Below are 17168 nucleotides of genomic sequence, written 5' to 3' on the forward strand. Positions count from 1 at the left end.
GCCCCGCCCCGCCCCGCCCCGCCCCGCGGCAGCGGCCGTTAAACCGTCGTCCTGGCCCGGTCGTGGGCTGTAGCTCCAGCGCGGCCTTGCTCTGGGAGGGAGGCGGAGCAAGGAAGGAGGTTTCTGCGGCTGCTGTGGGCTCCGTAGGCCGCAGGCAGCCGGAGAGAGCCCGGGTGTTCCCGTGCTTGTCTGCCCCAGGGACAGTGAAACCAAAGTGGGGGCCAGCCGGGGCCTGAGGCAGCTGAGRCCGGCTCCACCCGTGCCGCGGCCTGAGAAACCCCTCAGGCAGCAGTGGAAATTTCTTCTCAGAACTAGTGCTGCGCCTGCTTTGTTCACCTGGATTGTGTGCTGGCAAGTCCAGAGCTGTCCCAAAGTTACTTGGGAGCAGACATGGTCGAGAGGGACCTGGTCTTTTAGTGGTGCTGAGTGGAAAGCAGCGCGTGCTGGAGTGCTTAAATGGCTTTGCAGTAAAGTGCTGTATGTTAACTTCGACCATAGTTCAGAATGAAATTGCAGCCTGATGATCCCTGTAGTCAAGATAACTGGACAATAGTGTGGCTGAAGAACCACAGAGTGTATCTTCGTATCAGTAAATAAATGAATACCGCAATAGGCACAATACCACTTATGCTCATCTCAAAAAGGAGAACATAGAAATTAAGGAGGATTTACAGAAGACTAAAAATGATTGTGTGTATGAAACATAACATGAAAAGAGTGGGAATTTTTACCATATAAAGAAGACAAATAGGAGATAATATGATAAAAGCATGCATCCTAATGAACCATGCAGAGAAAGCAAACTGGAATTTTCCATTATCCTTATGTTACCCTTATGTTACGCAAGAACAAAAAACAATTTGTAAGTTAGAAGAAAATACAAGGTTGAGGAGTGGAACTCAGTGCCTCAGGAAGTCACTATACCTGAAATAATACAATTAAAAAGTGCAGATATCTCTAGAAATCAAATTTTACAAATACCTTAAAAGATACAGGACAACTTAAGAACTTGTAAAGTTTAGACCTGTGTCTGTAGTTTCAACAATGATAGCTTATGTTTCAAAAGCTTCTTTAAAAATTGAGAATATGGGATTAGATGCTCAGCATTTCATGCAGCAGAGAACTACAGAGAAGCATATGAAAAGGTATTATGTTATAAATTATACTWAAATAATCTCAGTCAGATATAGTCAAGCCTTCTGTGACCCTTTAGCAGCCTCCAAAACCAGTTTAGCAAACTCCAAAGTTTCTATACTGATGTGAATCAAAAGAGAGAGAAAATAAATTTATACACAGATATATGCCATTCTACCTTTTCTGGAAGATCAGGCTTTTGAAAAACAATATTCCTATAATTGTCTCTTTCATCCCTTTAGGCTAAAAGAATCACTAGACTTAAAAATTCATGAAGCTTCCTAGAAGGCTAAAGGCTTAAAATGTATTTTTTTAATGAGTTTCTGTTTCATGTTATTAAGGCGAAACATATTAGTGCAGTTCATCACTGCAACCACAGCCAAATTATTCAGAATAAAAACAAAGATGTATTTGTGTATATGTATATCTATATATGTATGTCTCATACAATAAGAAAATTTATACCTTTCTTGAAAGCAGCAATGTTCGTTCGTATTTGATGTAGTAAAACTTTGCTACTAGTCTTGTCATTAATATTCTGAGACTTTTGCATATTTTAATGTTGTTAAAATCAATTAATTATGGCTGAAAGTTCATTTTTATTTTTTGAGACTATATGCAAAAGATAAATTATGAATTCAGTGACTGGAAATGCATTATATAGTTTCCTGATTTGTGCTGTGTTTTTGAGAGCAATCCTTTTATTCCTTCATATTAACTGGTATTCTAACACCTTAATGAGAAATCATCACTATATTTCTAATCTCATGCTGCGATCATGTGTCTTTAAGGAACTCTACACTTCAAAAAAAATATTCCTCTGAGTTAACATGTATAATAACAATTAGTAATCTAGTTAGATCTTTGTAATTCACCAATATCCTCTGACTTTAATAAGGAATGTCATTCTGAGTAATCTGAAGATTTGGCCCTTCTTCTTTGAAGTACAAAGTGAAACAGACTTTCATTGTTATTCTTAATTACATTTCAAGTCATAGTATTGACTTTTTAAATATATACATTTATTGAAATTTTATAAATATAGTTACAGAAGAAGGAAAAAGAAAATAGGAGAAATATTTACATTAGAAAGTACAGTGAATTAATTGGATATCTAGAGCCAGTATCGTAGTTGGTACTTATGACAGATGGTATTTTATGTTTTGATATAAAAAAGATATATTCTTAATCGTATATGTCAAAGAAAAGAGGCCATATGTTGTTAAACAGTTCCAAATTGTCATTTCATCTGAAGGGCACTCTGTTTCATGCTACTGAATCCCTTATTGTTTTGGTCTAATCAGCACTAATCCATAGAAGATTTTTATTTATTATTTTTCTATACTTCAGTGCTGAATGAAAATGTTCAAGATTTGTTCTGTTTTTATTACTTGGATGGCTGTTTGTTGTGATACAAACTTACTTTGTTTGGATCTCTGTGTTATTCCGTTCTTCCCAGTATTATCCTTGCTTCTAGTAAAGTGATCTGCAGGGCGCAGAATTACTCAGAGATCTTTTTTCCTAACTTCCTGTTAGGAAGCAATGTTCCTGCAGCTCTGTAATTAATGAGTTCAGTTTTACAGAGCTGAATGACAGAAGAGTTGTCTATATAACACGAGGAATACACTAGAGAGTAGGCCTCAGTTTTCTTACAGATCATACATATAGACAAACAGAGTACCATTTGTACTGGGATTTTGTTGTAATCTAAAAAACACAAGATAAAACTTCAGAAGACCTGGGATTAGAATACAATATGCTTTCGTGCAAAGTTACACCATCTATGTTTAAGGAAGTAAAACTGACCATAGACAATGGCCAGATGTCGGTATGTGGGGGAACACAAGAGCTGAATTCATCCTTGTGAGGGAATAATAGAGTAACCAGAAGCACACTATTGATTTTGTTAGCTTGGAACTAGATTTAGTAGTCAAAATGGAAGAAGTAGTAGAGGAATACTAGTTTCAAAAAACTGAAAGCCTTTTAGCCTGGGAATGGACTAGAGCTCTGTACATATGGACTTGGCAGACCTATAAATGGGAAAATGGCTTCTTCTGTCATACTTGGCAAGCACTCAAAATGGTTAGAAGAGCTTTTGATGAACTCGGTGACATCCACAACAGCTTGTGAAATGCCTCAACAAATCTTCACTATAAACAGACTAATAACAGGTCTTGTCATAGACAATGAATAAAACTTTACAGGAGTATTATTTAAGGACAGTAAAAAAGAATGGGATTATTTTTTTTTCAGTCTTTTTCACATTCTACCATCAGTTGCCGAGGGCTGTTAGAGATTTGGAAGAGTTTTTATTAATCATTAAGCATGTGATTTACAAAAACCTGCAAACAAAACTATTTTCATCTCTTCCGGAATATAGAGCTGCATCTTAAACTATAACAAGTATAAGTCTAGCCTAGTTTGTGTGTGAAGAGTGGTAACTATTTGGATATAATTCATTCCATCACAGAATAGGAACTATTCAGAAATTCCTAAAATGAGCCACAATAAATCAGGAAAAAAAAAAAAGAAAAAAAAAGCTAAAAGATCCCCTCTATAATGAAAGTTTCAGTATTTGCCAGTCAATACAGATTTCATATACAGTCTTAGAAGAAACCGGACTTTTGTCTTTTTAAGTCTATTTAAAGTGATGGCTGAGTTGTGAGAACTATCTACAAACCATCTGGAGAAGACAAGGCCAAGAAAAAAATCAGCTTGGTGGGAATGCTTGTGTTGGGGGTGTCTATGGAAAATTTTTATGAGGAAGCAGAGAAGTGGGTTTGTGTCCCTGGCAATTGCAAAGGTGCTACTCTGTGAGAGACAGATTATTTAAATAACTGTGCAAAAGACTGTAAATTGGAGGCTGTAAATTAAGAGAAAGGTGGTATGTAAAGCGGACATACTGTGTTTTTTTTCAGGATTACTGTGGGATGGAACAATGTTCCACCCATTTCTTATTTTTTCTTTATTCAGTGGGAGTTTTTTCCCTTATTTGTGACACAATAAAAATAAATTTTACACTTCCTTTAGTACTTAGGATATTTTTGTTGTTGAACTGAAACATTCCTTTACAGAAGTGCTATATAACTGGTACAATGCTTTGTAACCCTTACCTATGTCAGGTAGCGAGAGCCAAAAAATGAAGACTAGACTAGACAGTTTCAGTCACCTCTTTGCCTATGTCTGTGTTAGCAAGTGGTACAGACTGATATGAACAAATCTGTAGGGTGAATCAGGCACTATATTTGTTTCAGCATTTTCTTACTTTGGACCAGCTCTAGTTTAGTCCCATGGATTGAACACCCATTTGCAGCTACTGTGTTAGCCATGTTCCTGGTCTGCATCTTCTATTTTAGTTTCATTTGAAAGGAATCCAGTTCCACTGCTCCAAGACTGCTTCACAGCACAGATCAAAGCACCAAAGTGGGGATAATTGAGAGTTTTGCTTTAAATCACGCTTCCAATCTGAACTTAAACATTAATGTAGATGCACCATATGTGTCATCATTTTTGTGGCAAAAATTAACCCACAAGATGAAAAGAAAGTATGGCAGAACACTGGAAATGAGTGAAATAAAATTGAAGAAGGTGAAGTCCTCCACATTATTACACATGGCATGCCCAAAGCACTGGGTGTATACAATATGTTCTATGGAGAGCCTGAGGGACCTGTAAACTGCTAGATAAAACCCATTCAGTGAATATTTTGATCCTCACAAGAATGTCACTTGGGAAAGGCACATTTTTTACAACAAACCAGCTGCCAGATGAGCCCATTGACCATTGTTAAGATCTTTAAAATAAAGCCAAGTAATGTGAATTGGAGCAGTTAACAGATGGATGAATTACTTGTGATATAAGTGATAACCAAGTCAAAGCAAGGTGAGAAAAGGACTTGACATTGCAAAGAACAGCGGATATTTGCAGGGCTAGTAAAGACTGCTTCCCAAATAAAAGTGTTAGCTAGTGGTGAAAGAACTGGAGTGTATCTAATTAAAAATGCATACCAAAGCATAAAGAGAGAATACAAGGGTAAACAAATGGCAGAGACCAGACTTGTTTTCAAAAAATATAAAATCAATCACAACATGGTGAAAAGGTCCTGCACAAGAGGTTCAGTGTCCTGTATACAATAAAAGCAGCCATTTCACAAAAAATAGATTGCTCTCAACTCAACTGGTAAAGATATGCTAAAGAAAAGCTCCTCACAGCTATACTGCTGGAGGGTATAACAATAGTGACAATAGTTCTCAGCCAGAAGTTTTTTTTTGTTTTTGAATTATATCCCAAACAGGACATTTGTGAATTTAGAAAATTCTCTGATGACACACAAGTAATGAGGGTTGCTACATTGTTTTATTCTACAGTGTTCTCCGTAAATTAATTAAATGTGTAGAGATTACACTACTCTAGTATTCACAGTGATACAACATAGAATAAAGTATTTGCAGAGTTTTAGTGCCTTTACAAAATAAGGTTTTGTTCATAGTTTTGGGTTTATACTGTGACTTTAAAAAAGAATGAACCTGTGATGAGTGTTTAAATAGAAGCTTGAGCTAAATACAAAATAATATGTCTAACTTACACATGAAATTTGTGACTGCCTAAGAGTATTCATTTTCAGAGGTATGAAATTTGCTAGCTCTTGCCTTAAGGTTTGTCTCAGTTCTTGCGATGCACCATGTTTTACCCAAGGCATTTTTCTCCTTTGTTGCCTTGATTCTTTCAGCTTGTCCTACTTAGTATTTAGAATTCTCTGTTATGCCTATATACATTCAAGCATTATGGATCCTTCTAACTGGGTTTGGAAACTGAGTTCTGTGATAGTAAAAATGACGAATAGATCATTAGATCTAGATCAATATAAGTATTTCTTCTCAGTTGATTTAGAAAATAGCTATTTAATGGATTAAACATACACATCATACCTCAGTCAATTCAGCTCTTTGTAAAATGAGGCCCCAGTGGAAGGAATAGGTAAATATAGCATACTTGTTTCTTGACAGAGCATAATTTGTACAGCTGCGATTGTGTTTTGTTCTCTGTGATCACAATAAATATACAATAAAAATTGATCACAATAAATATACAATAAGAATGATTAAAACGTTAATTATTTTTTCTTGTAGTTCCAAATTGGCGGAAATACGATCTGAGGGGATTTTATTCTACTCAATAGGCAAGCTTCTTACAGATGCTAGAAGTGTAGGCTGTATAAGCAGAGTAGTTGCAATTGACAATTACCTCTGCAGGTAAGGCAAGATGCTTATTTTAGTCATWCTGGCTATCTGCCAGTAGCAGTGATATAATAAATAAAATACAGTAGCAATTTATCTCAGCCTACTAGCAAGCTTGATTCAGTTGATTAAAGATTAGAAACTGATTTTAATTATATGTTGTAACAGTTGGTATTTGGAGATCTAAATATTTGGGACCATGTGGTGACAGTTTGAATCTCCATTGTAGAAATGATCTAAAGAAACTCACTTAACACTGGCTAGATTTCTAATTTCAGCCAATTTTTTAAAACTCATTTGCCTCTAGATCTTTCTGCATATAGCGAGTCCTGATTTTTTTAGTTTAAATTACTAAAAAAAAATTTAAATCTTATTCCAGATCCAGTTTATAGTCGAAGGACCGCTTGAACTTCAGGAACCTAACTCTTTTCTCTACAAAGGTAGGATGTGGAAAATGCAATCAATTTCAGATATTTGTTGCTAATATAATCAAACAGTAAGACATTTTTATCTCCTGCAGTGAGATAGATGCAAATATTACACTTGCACATATTATTTCTGATAAAAAGATTTGCATTTTTTTTCTTTTGGGTTCCTCAGTACTGGTGACCTGGCTTTCAGGTATTTTAGGTATCATTGATTTGTTCTGTGAATAGTGATGTTAAAGCTATTTGTTTTATTGTATTTTATTTTTTTTCTTATTAATGAGCTACTCCGAAAAAATGGGAAAAAAAAGGACACCCTTGTTTATTCTTTGCTGCTAAAGTGTTGGTGGCCATAGCTCTGCAAAAAAATTTATATTTTTACTACTACTAGTAATGTTTTACTAACAAAAATGAGGCTAAATACAGATAAGCAAAATGTCGTCCTGATGACACAAAAGTAAATATAAAAGCCATATTGTAATTAAATAAAATACTGTATATAGAGTTTTTTAATGGATTTTTCAAAGTTGTTGTATTACTGGTATCTAACTTGCTGGTTTGTTAAAAAAAATACAGTCTAGGTTATAGTGGAGAAATTCACATTCTTGTAAATATGTTAAACAGGTTTTGGAGCTTTGTTAAGATAAAATACTTGATCTAACTTGATCAAAAAAAAGCTTAGTTTGTGTTGAGACTACAGACTTGACTACAGATTTTTAGCTGGTTTAATAGCCCAGAGAACAACTTCATGCTAAGCTGTAAACAGTCATGTTACAGAAGAAAAAGTCAAAGAAAAGACTTCAGTATTTACCTGGTCCCTTTAACATTCAAATTTTTTGATACTAGCCCAAGCCTTCAGGTTAGTCTTTGGCTTTTGTTTTAGTTCAACAAAGTATTTATGTCAGTTTAAGGCAGTGATTTTCAATCTTTTTTGTCCTGTGGGTTCCTAAAAAATATCAGTGGATGCCTTTGGATATGTCATACATGTAGATAGTAATGATGTATATAAACTTGCAGTTCTTAATTGCCTTTCACATAYTCCTTTAGAAGCAGAGTTTGGGATTAAGAATTAGTTCACAGACACTTTTACCTTTAGCCTACAGGTCACAAGTTTAACATTAGTGCTTTTAAAATGATTTGGAGTCTTTTAGTAATTTTTATAGGTCATGAAATTATAATGTTTAAAATATCTGAAGTATATTATGGTATTCTGTACGGCTTGTGTGCAACAGGAGACTTCTGTAGAACTGACAGCACAACTGTTAGTCTCAAGAATCCCTTTCTTGCCATAATTATATTCCCTAGAAACTGCCTTATGCCATCAGAGCCTTATAATAGTATTTTGGGGTATTTTAGGAGCTTTGAGTTTTTGACTAGTATTTATATACTTAAAACTCCCACTGCTTTGGCCATTCCTTAGTATCCTTCACAGCAGTTGTCCAACAAGCTAATATAATTATTTGCTCCTTTCATTTTAGTTTTATACTCAATAATAGGGGGAAGTTTCTCTTCTCTGAAAAATCTGAATACAGAAATAGATTAAATGGCATTTTTCCAAGTTATCTAAAGAATATGTTTAATCAAGAGTGTGATCTCATATAGCTAACTATTACCTTTTCTATTCAATATCCTTCACTTGCTGTTTTCAGAAATTGCAGATAGGCTCTAACTAAATAGTATTAATCCTTTGTTGCATATTTCCTCATGAGTACAGATACTTAAGCTCATATTGACTGGCTGTAAATAACATAATTTTTAATTAGAAATGCACTGATGTAGAACTACCTGCTCATCTTAGCTCTATCTTTCAGGTAACTGGAGCTGCTAACTACTTTCAAAAAATTAGGTCAAATGTTAGAATTCATTAACCACTCAGCAAAATATAGTTGTCTCTTTAAAAAATAGGGAACTTTACAAATATTTTTAAAGGCCAAATTCTGTACTCTACTATTGACTTTATTTATAGTTGGTGATAGATCTAGGATTTTATAATAGTAGTAGTACACAAATAGTTAATGTTACTTAGGTGAGTCATTGGTAAATTAGCTTTGTTTTTTTAATGGAAGACAGCAAAATGTATGCTTAATGGTTTACCTAAGCAGTAAGCTTCAAGATCTCCACCTCACTGACAAAATATCAAAGACAACTCATTTAGATTTTCTACAGACATTCCTTTATGTTTTAGTTTCTCGAGTAAATAAGAGAAGAATGATCTCTAGTAGTGATCATCACATGTAGACTACCAAACATCATTTTCGAATAATAATCAAACTTAGGTAACCCAGGTCTCCTAGCTCATGTCTTCTGACCCTCTCCAGTGGACACAAATTTTTTTTAAAATGTTTTCTAGTTTCATTTTTAATGAATCGTTGACACAACTATTTGAAACTATCGTAACTTAGCATCTGTTTGAGAGTATGGATGTTCAAACTAGAGCTATACTTTTGCATGAGATGACTGGAAAGATACTCTATTATAAAGACAAATACGTAAGTAACAGAGATTTTTATAAATTCTACACACTTATTTTGTAAAGCCTACACATGTACTGTCTTGAAACATAAGAATAGACTGCCTATTCTATGAAAGGTAACCATTCTTCTAATTATTTGAAATTATCTAGGTTATTGCAGTTAGCTTTCAAATAGCCATTAGATTTAAAATATATGAGTTGTTTACAAGATTAATATGTTTGGATCTTTCAATTTTTATGTTACTTATTTCAACTTTTCCCTTACTTTCATTTACTGAACACTTGTAAAATTTTCTTCACTGTCTTCCAGTAAAAATTTTAGTTAGTTTTCATGCATTCATATGTACTTTAAAATCGGTTTCAAATGTGCTAGACTAATGTGGATTATGTTCATGCCATCAATTAAAAAGAATAAGATTTTTCTTATTTATGTGTTGTTATAATGTAGGTATGGTTTGTTCCTTTTGATTTTAGCATTATATTTTACTATCCAAGTAAAGAAAAAACTTAAATAAGATCAAGCATTTCTTATGACAGAGAATATCAAGCAGCTATCCTTTAAGTATTTTGAATGAAGTGATATTTTTAAAGAGGAAGAATCCACTCTACCTACACTGGGCATACAGAATTTATTACATTTTGWTTTTTTTGTCATTTTGGCAGCCAAATAAGCAGGGTTTTTTTTGTTGTTAAAGATCATWAGAATGCTAAATATGCTCTTTCAAAAGGCTTACTGAAGAACTCTAGTTTTATTTTTTTGACATTGATGCTAGTAGAAGAAGAAGAGATGTATTATTAATTGTAGTGTTGCACACACCTTTATTTAATGGTTTTACGGAGTGTATAATTATAATTCTGTAGAAAAATGGTTAAGATAGATCTTCGAGTACAGGAAAATAATATCTTTCCCTTGTAAAGAGTTCCAAAATGTTCTAGTATATATTCTATACTCAAGCTGTCCTATGATAAACTGTCCTACAATGCCCAAGGAACAGGACCAGTATTTGGGTGGAGAAGCTCATAAGTTCCAGAGCAAGTTCCAGAGCGAGTGGCATTATCAGCTCAGATAGCAGTCCTTTTGTTTCAGACCAGAACTACCATTGTGTTTAAGAACAGCGTAAAGCAGAGCTTCTGCCTACTCGTTATCCAGCTACTATGGGATTTTGCATAATAGCTGAACAGGAAGTTCTCTGTTAGTTAATCCTTCATTTAATTCATGATACTGCAGTCAATTGAAATCCTATTACTATTATCAACCGACGGCAAGAAGATACAGTATTACAATTTTGTTATGATAAACTATTGCAGATATATTGGCTATTGAACAGGTGTGCCTCGGTGCAAACAGACAAAAACATTTCTCTGTAGTGCAGTATGTAAAAACATGAAGTGATATACTTTACAGTTGATTTGAATGAAAAAAAAAGAAAGTTAGATTTGAAGATCATTAGCATTTATTACCATTGATATTCAATATCTATGCAAGCTGCATGCATTTGTTCTGCAAATGTTGGTGCAAAATAAGGCCATGCATATTCCTACAACAAAGCTGTTCATTGTATAATTTAGTTTTCAGCTGAGTCTGAACTTACTGCAGGTGAAAATAAGATGATCCAGATCTGTCAGCACTGATATACATGTAGGTGGTTCCATTATTATAATTTGTGAAATGCTCACAAGCTGTCTTTGTGAGAGTGCTTATATAGAGTAATGTATTAAAAAGAAGCAAGATGTTCTACCTTATGATGGCATTGCAGTTGTGCAGTTTGTGTAAAGCGATCAAATGTGTCTAAAATACATATGGAAAGTTTTTGAGCAGGAAAATTTTATCTTTTTATTGTGTAATTTTGTGTGTAAGATAATATAACACACTTTAAGAAAAGAATGTCCTGCTTTTTACATTCTGGATACCCTTCAATCAAATGTGACTGACAAGTATTTATAAACCAGATGCTCTTTTTATGAGCTATGAGTTACTACAAGAATTGTAACACCACTGTTTTCACATGGAGAAGTGGTATTAGTTGCAAACCTGTCCATCTCTCTTGAATATAGAGTTGTTTTATTAATGAAAATATATTTTCTGGACTTTTTTTTGCTGTTTTGAGAAGACCACTCTGCTTTTTTTATATTCTACTTTCATATTGTTGTTTAAAATAATCAGTGTTGAGTAGGTACAGCGGGTTTAATAGATGTTAGAAACAATCTGTAACTCTAGTTAAAATAAACAAGCCAATAAAATAAAATATCTGCTTCAAATATSTATTTTTGTTAGGCAGACCTGCTTATCAAAAAAGTTTGGTTTTAAATACAATATGACTGGATTCACATTATAAGCTGAATTTCATGTTTTCCCCCATAGTATTCAGAACAGTAGTACATAAGGCTCATATGAAGAGATAATTTATTTTATAAAAACTGGCTAATCTACTCAGAAAAAGAGGACTAACTTTTGGACTCATGGTCTCTTCATTGCAGTCTTGCTTCATCTACTTTCTGTGAAGCAAAAAGAAAAAAAATATTTCTGAAATGACACCAATTTAAGTTTGTGCTCGTGTAGCTGTATGGATGTGCCATTTTGGAGCACTGCTTGGGAAATCGGGTCCGCATGTGAATCCGTACTTGAATAAAGAAAACAGCCAGCTACATGAGCCAGTAAATTCATTCTGTAAATAGAACAAGTTGTAACCATCTGAAATGACCTAATCCTGCAAATACTTAACCATATTGACTACTTTAGTTATGTGAGTAGAGACCCATTTGGATGCTTGTTGGGTGCTTAAACAAGCAAGGTATTCTTGATTATGTGAGACTAAGAGCCAAGTATATATTATGCATCCTTGAAAACAAAATGCCTACACTGAAGTATACTCAACTGTGTAAAAAAAWTAAGTTTTGAAAAAGAGCTTCCAATTCTGTAGGCTTGTTTATCTACCTGGAATGTGAATGTGGGAGCCATCAAAGTTTCATATAAATAGCAGCTCTGCTTTTCTCGTCTTTAGCTCTGGCCAGTGTGCCATTTTTGAAGTATTCAAACAAAGAACCGCAAACCGCTAGTCACACCACAATACCAGCTTGTGTTTACATTTTCAGCTCTCCAGATCATGATCCTATTGAGTGCACATAGAGCGAGTGCGCGTACACGCGCCCATCCACCATCAGGAGAAACGAAACTGTAAACACAAGCTGGTATTTTGGTGGGGGCACACTAATATGGCGGTTGGTGGGGTCGGGAGGTGGGGGGTGAATTATGGATCCAGAATTTCCTTGCATTTTTCTCTTTAAGTCAGGCTGCTTGCACAGTAGTAGCTGCTTTTCAAAATGAAATGTTCAGCTGTTTTAAGGCGGTAGGGCCTAGTTACATTAATTTTAAACTGCATCCAAACTTGAAAGAAGATTGATAAAAGCACTTGTACTTGAAATGCTTAAACCAGACAATGAAATATGGACTGTATTACAGGGAGTTCTGCTTGCATGAATGGAGAAGTGGGCTAGGATGGTTTCATAGTCTTCACCATTTATGTGATTCTTTGTTATGAACTACTTAGCAAGTTGTCTTGTTTAATATTAAGCCAAACACTAAAGAAAGCATTAAAAACAATACCCAATATGGTGACGGAGAAATTACTATCTGTAAAACTTTCAGAAATCCAAGTTAAGTTTTATATGTAAGTGTAAATTGTTAAGGTATAAAGCACTTCATGGGTAGACTGAAGTGATAAGGTACATTAAGGTATATTTAATTAGGTATCTCTAAGAATTTATCTGTGTTTATTGCTTAATCTAAGTGTGTCTGCAAGCCTCTAGTCTGTTTTTTATCAATGAAACAGTATTATTTCACTGAAGTTGGAGAGCCTGAACAAAGCTGCCTTTTATTCAGAGACTTGTCTTTGCTGCATACAGATCAGCTGTTGCCATAATACTTATGAAAATCTCATCCTGAAGTATCAGATTCTTTTGGCACACTGTGAATAGTTTTCTGTACTGACTATATTGGCCATTTGTAGCCCTTTTATACTGCTTCTCCAAGAGGAGGAGGAAAGAAGAATATTGCAGGAGATATAGTCCTGTTTTGAGAGAATAGAACACTTGAATGCATGATCAAGCCATGGCTTTTAGAAACAAAACAAAGAGGCAGGTAACAAAGGGAATACTGTTTTCTTCAGAAAGGAAAGATAGTCTCTCTGTAAAATCCAACTAGTCTGATAGCTTCTCCTAGAGTGAGAGCAGCCCATCCTGATTTCATTCCTACTATCGTATTAGCACGTTGTGTTAACAACAGGGTTTCTGTGCTCACTCCTTTAAAAGTTATATGTCATTCGTATGCACGGTAGATATTTTAAAACATTGTGAAAGAAATCAGGCTATCGATACCAAACAAGCTACTTTAAAATTGACTTAAAAAACAAATACTCTTAAAGACAGATAGTAAAATGCTGATACTGACTTCTTTCTTGAAAACTGTAAATGCATTTTATTTAGTAATATGTTTGATTACCTAGCATATAATGCCATTATTTATCTGATCCTTTTCTTTTAATGAGAAGCCACATATGTGTTAGAGGGAGCATAGGACTTCCCAGAATCGTAGTCTTTGTACTGAAATCTCTACACTTTATGCAAATTACATAACATCTTAGTTCTTAGCACACACTTTTAGTTAAAAAGAGTGAAGACAGCTATTTATCTACTCCTAAAGGACTTGTGAAGTTTTATGCATGTATATATCATGAGTATTTGGGATTACTGATTGAGTTAGATTATTTAAAATAATTGTTTATTCTTAGTAACTTTTATGCTCCTATTGGAAATAAAATGTCATTCAGAAGATTGTAATTCAGTGACTAGATCTGAAAAGTACCACAAAACTTTTTAAAAAAGTCAGGACTCAGACTGCTTAATATAATTAATTAAATTTAAAGCCAGAGTGTTTTATTTACACTTTTAGATATTCTTAGAATACCAGAGACAAGAGGAAGAAAGTAGAGAGAGCTCCAAAAATAAATAGATTTTCTTTCTTACTCCTGCCATGTTTGTATTATACACACTGTTATTGAATCACCAATATTTTTATAGGTAAGCTTTAAGTTATTTGTGTGAAAAGTGTTTTCATTTGATTTAATGGAAGTTGAGTTTTAATAAAATTCATCGTTTCAAAGAAAAAGAAGCTGTGAGAGGAAAAAAAGCAAACATTATTGAGAGATTTTCAGTAAAATCGTGAAAGTTAGCACAATACTGAAAGCTTAGTGAGCTAAAACTGTAGTGGAATGAGTTGGTGGGAGACCCTATTTCACACTCTCATCAAAAAAAATGGTTGATAATCTTCTGTTTTAGCAAGTTCTTTTCTGTCATGTTTTGAAATTTAGATTCCCTTCTTTTCCCATTCTGTTAACCAACAAGATGTATCTCATTTTAGAGGTGATTTCAGCAGTCTGTTCATCTAGTCTTGCTACTTATTTTTGTGGACCTCTCAACTCATTCTGATCTCCCTATTCATGTTCAAGGAACCCCTCAAACAGCACGGAAGAACTAACCCTTGAAAGACTTTCCTAGCCCCAGGATAAAAGGTCTCTTCTGTGGCAGGGCAAAACGATAGAGAGCCGTGCAGCAGCCCCTCAGTACTACGAAGAGCAGGTGTAAGGTGCATGTTCTTACCTGCTGTAAGAGCAGGTAAGAAGAGAGACATGCTCAGTGCTTTTCCTAAACAGAAAAGTATTATTTGAATGAACCTGATACTAACCAATAAGAATAGCACAGCTCTGATAGCAGTTATAGTAGTATAGCCATTCATAATATAAAACTACAGACCCTGTTTTATAATATAAATGATGCCTTTAATAAAGAGCAGAACAAAATAAAATTGGGAAAATTGTATTACTGAGTGCCACAACTGAGGGCATTGGCAGAGATCAGTCACTCCAATAAGACCAGTAACACCGGTTAAAAGTGCACCAGTTTCAATGATGGAAAACAATACTGTTCAAAAGAAGAAAATTCCTAGGGTGGGTACGGAATTGAATGTTTGACGTGAATAGAAATGATGCAGCTAAATCGTACCTGTGCGCATTTCTACCTCTGCCAAACACACTGCTGTAATAATTTATTTTTATATATTAGTAGAAATAATTACTTGCATAATACCTTTAACTTTTAACAACTTAGTGGACTATCTATTTCATATTTCCATATATGCAATGCATAAAGTTGCGAGCCGTATGAAGAAAGTGTTTTGAAATTTAAATTGCTTTTCTTTCTCATTCTGTTAGCCAACAACATGTGCCTCATTTTAGAGGTGATTTCAGCAGTCTATTCATCTAGGCGTAGCAGAAGACCTCATGGAGTACGAACTTTGTGATAACTTAAATGCAAAATACCTTCCAAAAGAGTTATTCTTTTTAAAGGATTTTACTGATGTTTCAAAAGTAATGTGATGTACATTTGAATATAGTAAACAGCAGAACACCTGTAAAAATGCATTCCATTACATTTGCAATTAAACACCTTAAAAATATTTTTTCAAAGACCAGGTTAAATCTTACATAGGTAAAACTCAATTCAGTGTCCAGCTTAGCCAACAAGTAGACTCACATGTGGTACATCAAGTGAAAATATATTAGATGAAATAAGTTACTATTCTCGTAACTGATTTGTTTGTTTTTTCTTGGGGGAGAAATATGGAATGACTTGCCTTATGTTTGTTTTGAGGAAGTTCCTTCAGAATTAGATCTTATTTACAGTAAATCTAAGGCTGTGGTTCCACTGAAGCTGAAGCCAATCTAAATGATGATTGCTGCAAACCCTACTTTTGGCCATATGTTACCACTGCTTTCCCTTGAGCTCTCTTTGCCATGTTCTTGCATTTGCACCGGCACCTTCATTTATCTGACTTTAAACTGAATCTCTTGTAGCCCGATGGCCTGCTACTAACCCGGAAAATTATATTTTATAAGATTCGTTTTCTGTCTCTTTGGCTTGCCTGTGGGATCAGATCAATGCCTATGCCAGAGAGGCACACAACCAGGTTTGGGAACAAAAAAGAAGCAGGACCRTCTCTTTTGATAGTAGCTTATTTCTAGACCAGCCTAGTTGTATTGTTGGGCTGCACTCCGAATAGTTTTTGCCATGAAACAGCTCACCTTGGTGGGAGGAGGGGGGAAAGGTGTCATCCAAACACTATGGCTGATGCAAAGGAGTAGGCAGAAACATTTGGCAGAAAGCAGCATGGCACAGTAGCAGCTCTGATGTAGAACAGTTTAAAGTGACATGGAACTGCAGCTTTAACTAACAAAACTGGTAGTTGCATATGTATTRCTTATGAATTGTTAGAATATATATTGGCTTTTAATTTAAAAAATATAATGTTTATATTAAAACTGCAATAGTGTAGTAGTGGGTTAAATAACTGGATCCTGCATAGTTTTAGGATGGCATGTTATAACAGTTTAAAATTAGTCTTGTAGCATTATCAGTTATTCAATTATTGTACAATAATTAGTGTATAATTATTATATTTTATGTTTTGTAAATATTTAAGAATGTGACATTGAACCTGATTTCTTTCACATCCATGAAATTTCTGTTTCTTAGAGCAGGATTAGATGTATTCTCAAATTCCTTAAAATTCACAAGTGACACCATCTTATTGCAAAGTTGATCACTCAGCTACATATAATAGCAGTAGGCTCAGCAGATTTTAAATATTTAGATCTGTCTGCCATCAAGACTTTGTTCTCTTGTAAGAATGTCCTATTATTGCATTAATTATTCTAAGATTTGCAGCAGTGCACAGAGCCTTTTAAAAATATAATAGCTAGAGCTGTGTTTCAAAAGTGTTTAGAAGAAGAAGCTTAGGATCTTAAATTATGTCATATTAGATCTGCAGTGTTATTTCATCTTAAT

The sequence above is a fragment of the Rhea americana genome, unplaced genomic scaffold (genome assembly GCF_003343005.1).
Source record: "Rhea americana isolate MKP2758 unplaced genomic scaffold, rheAme1 scaffold_124, whole genome shotgun sequence".
Taxonomy (NCBI): domain Eukaryota; kingdom Metazoa; phylum Chordata; class Aves; order Rheiformes; family Rheidae; genus Rhea; species Rhea americana.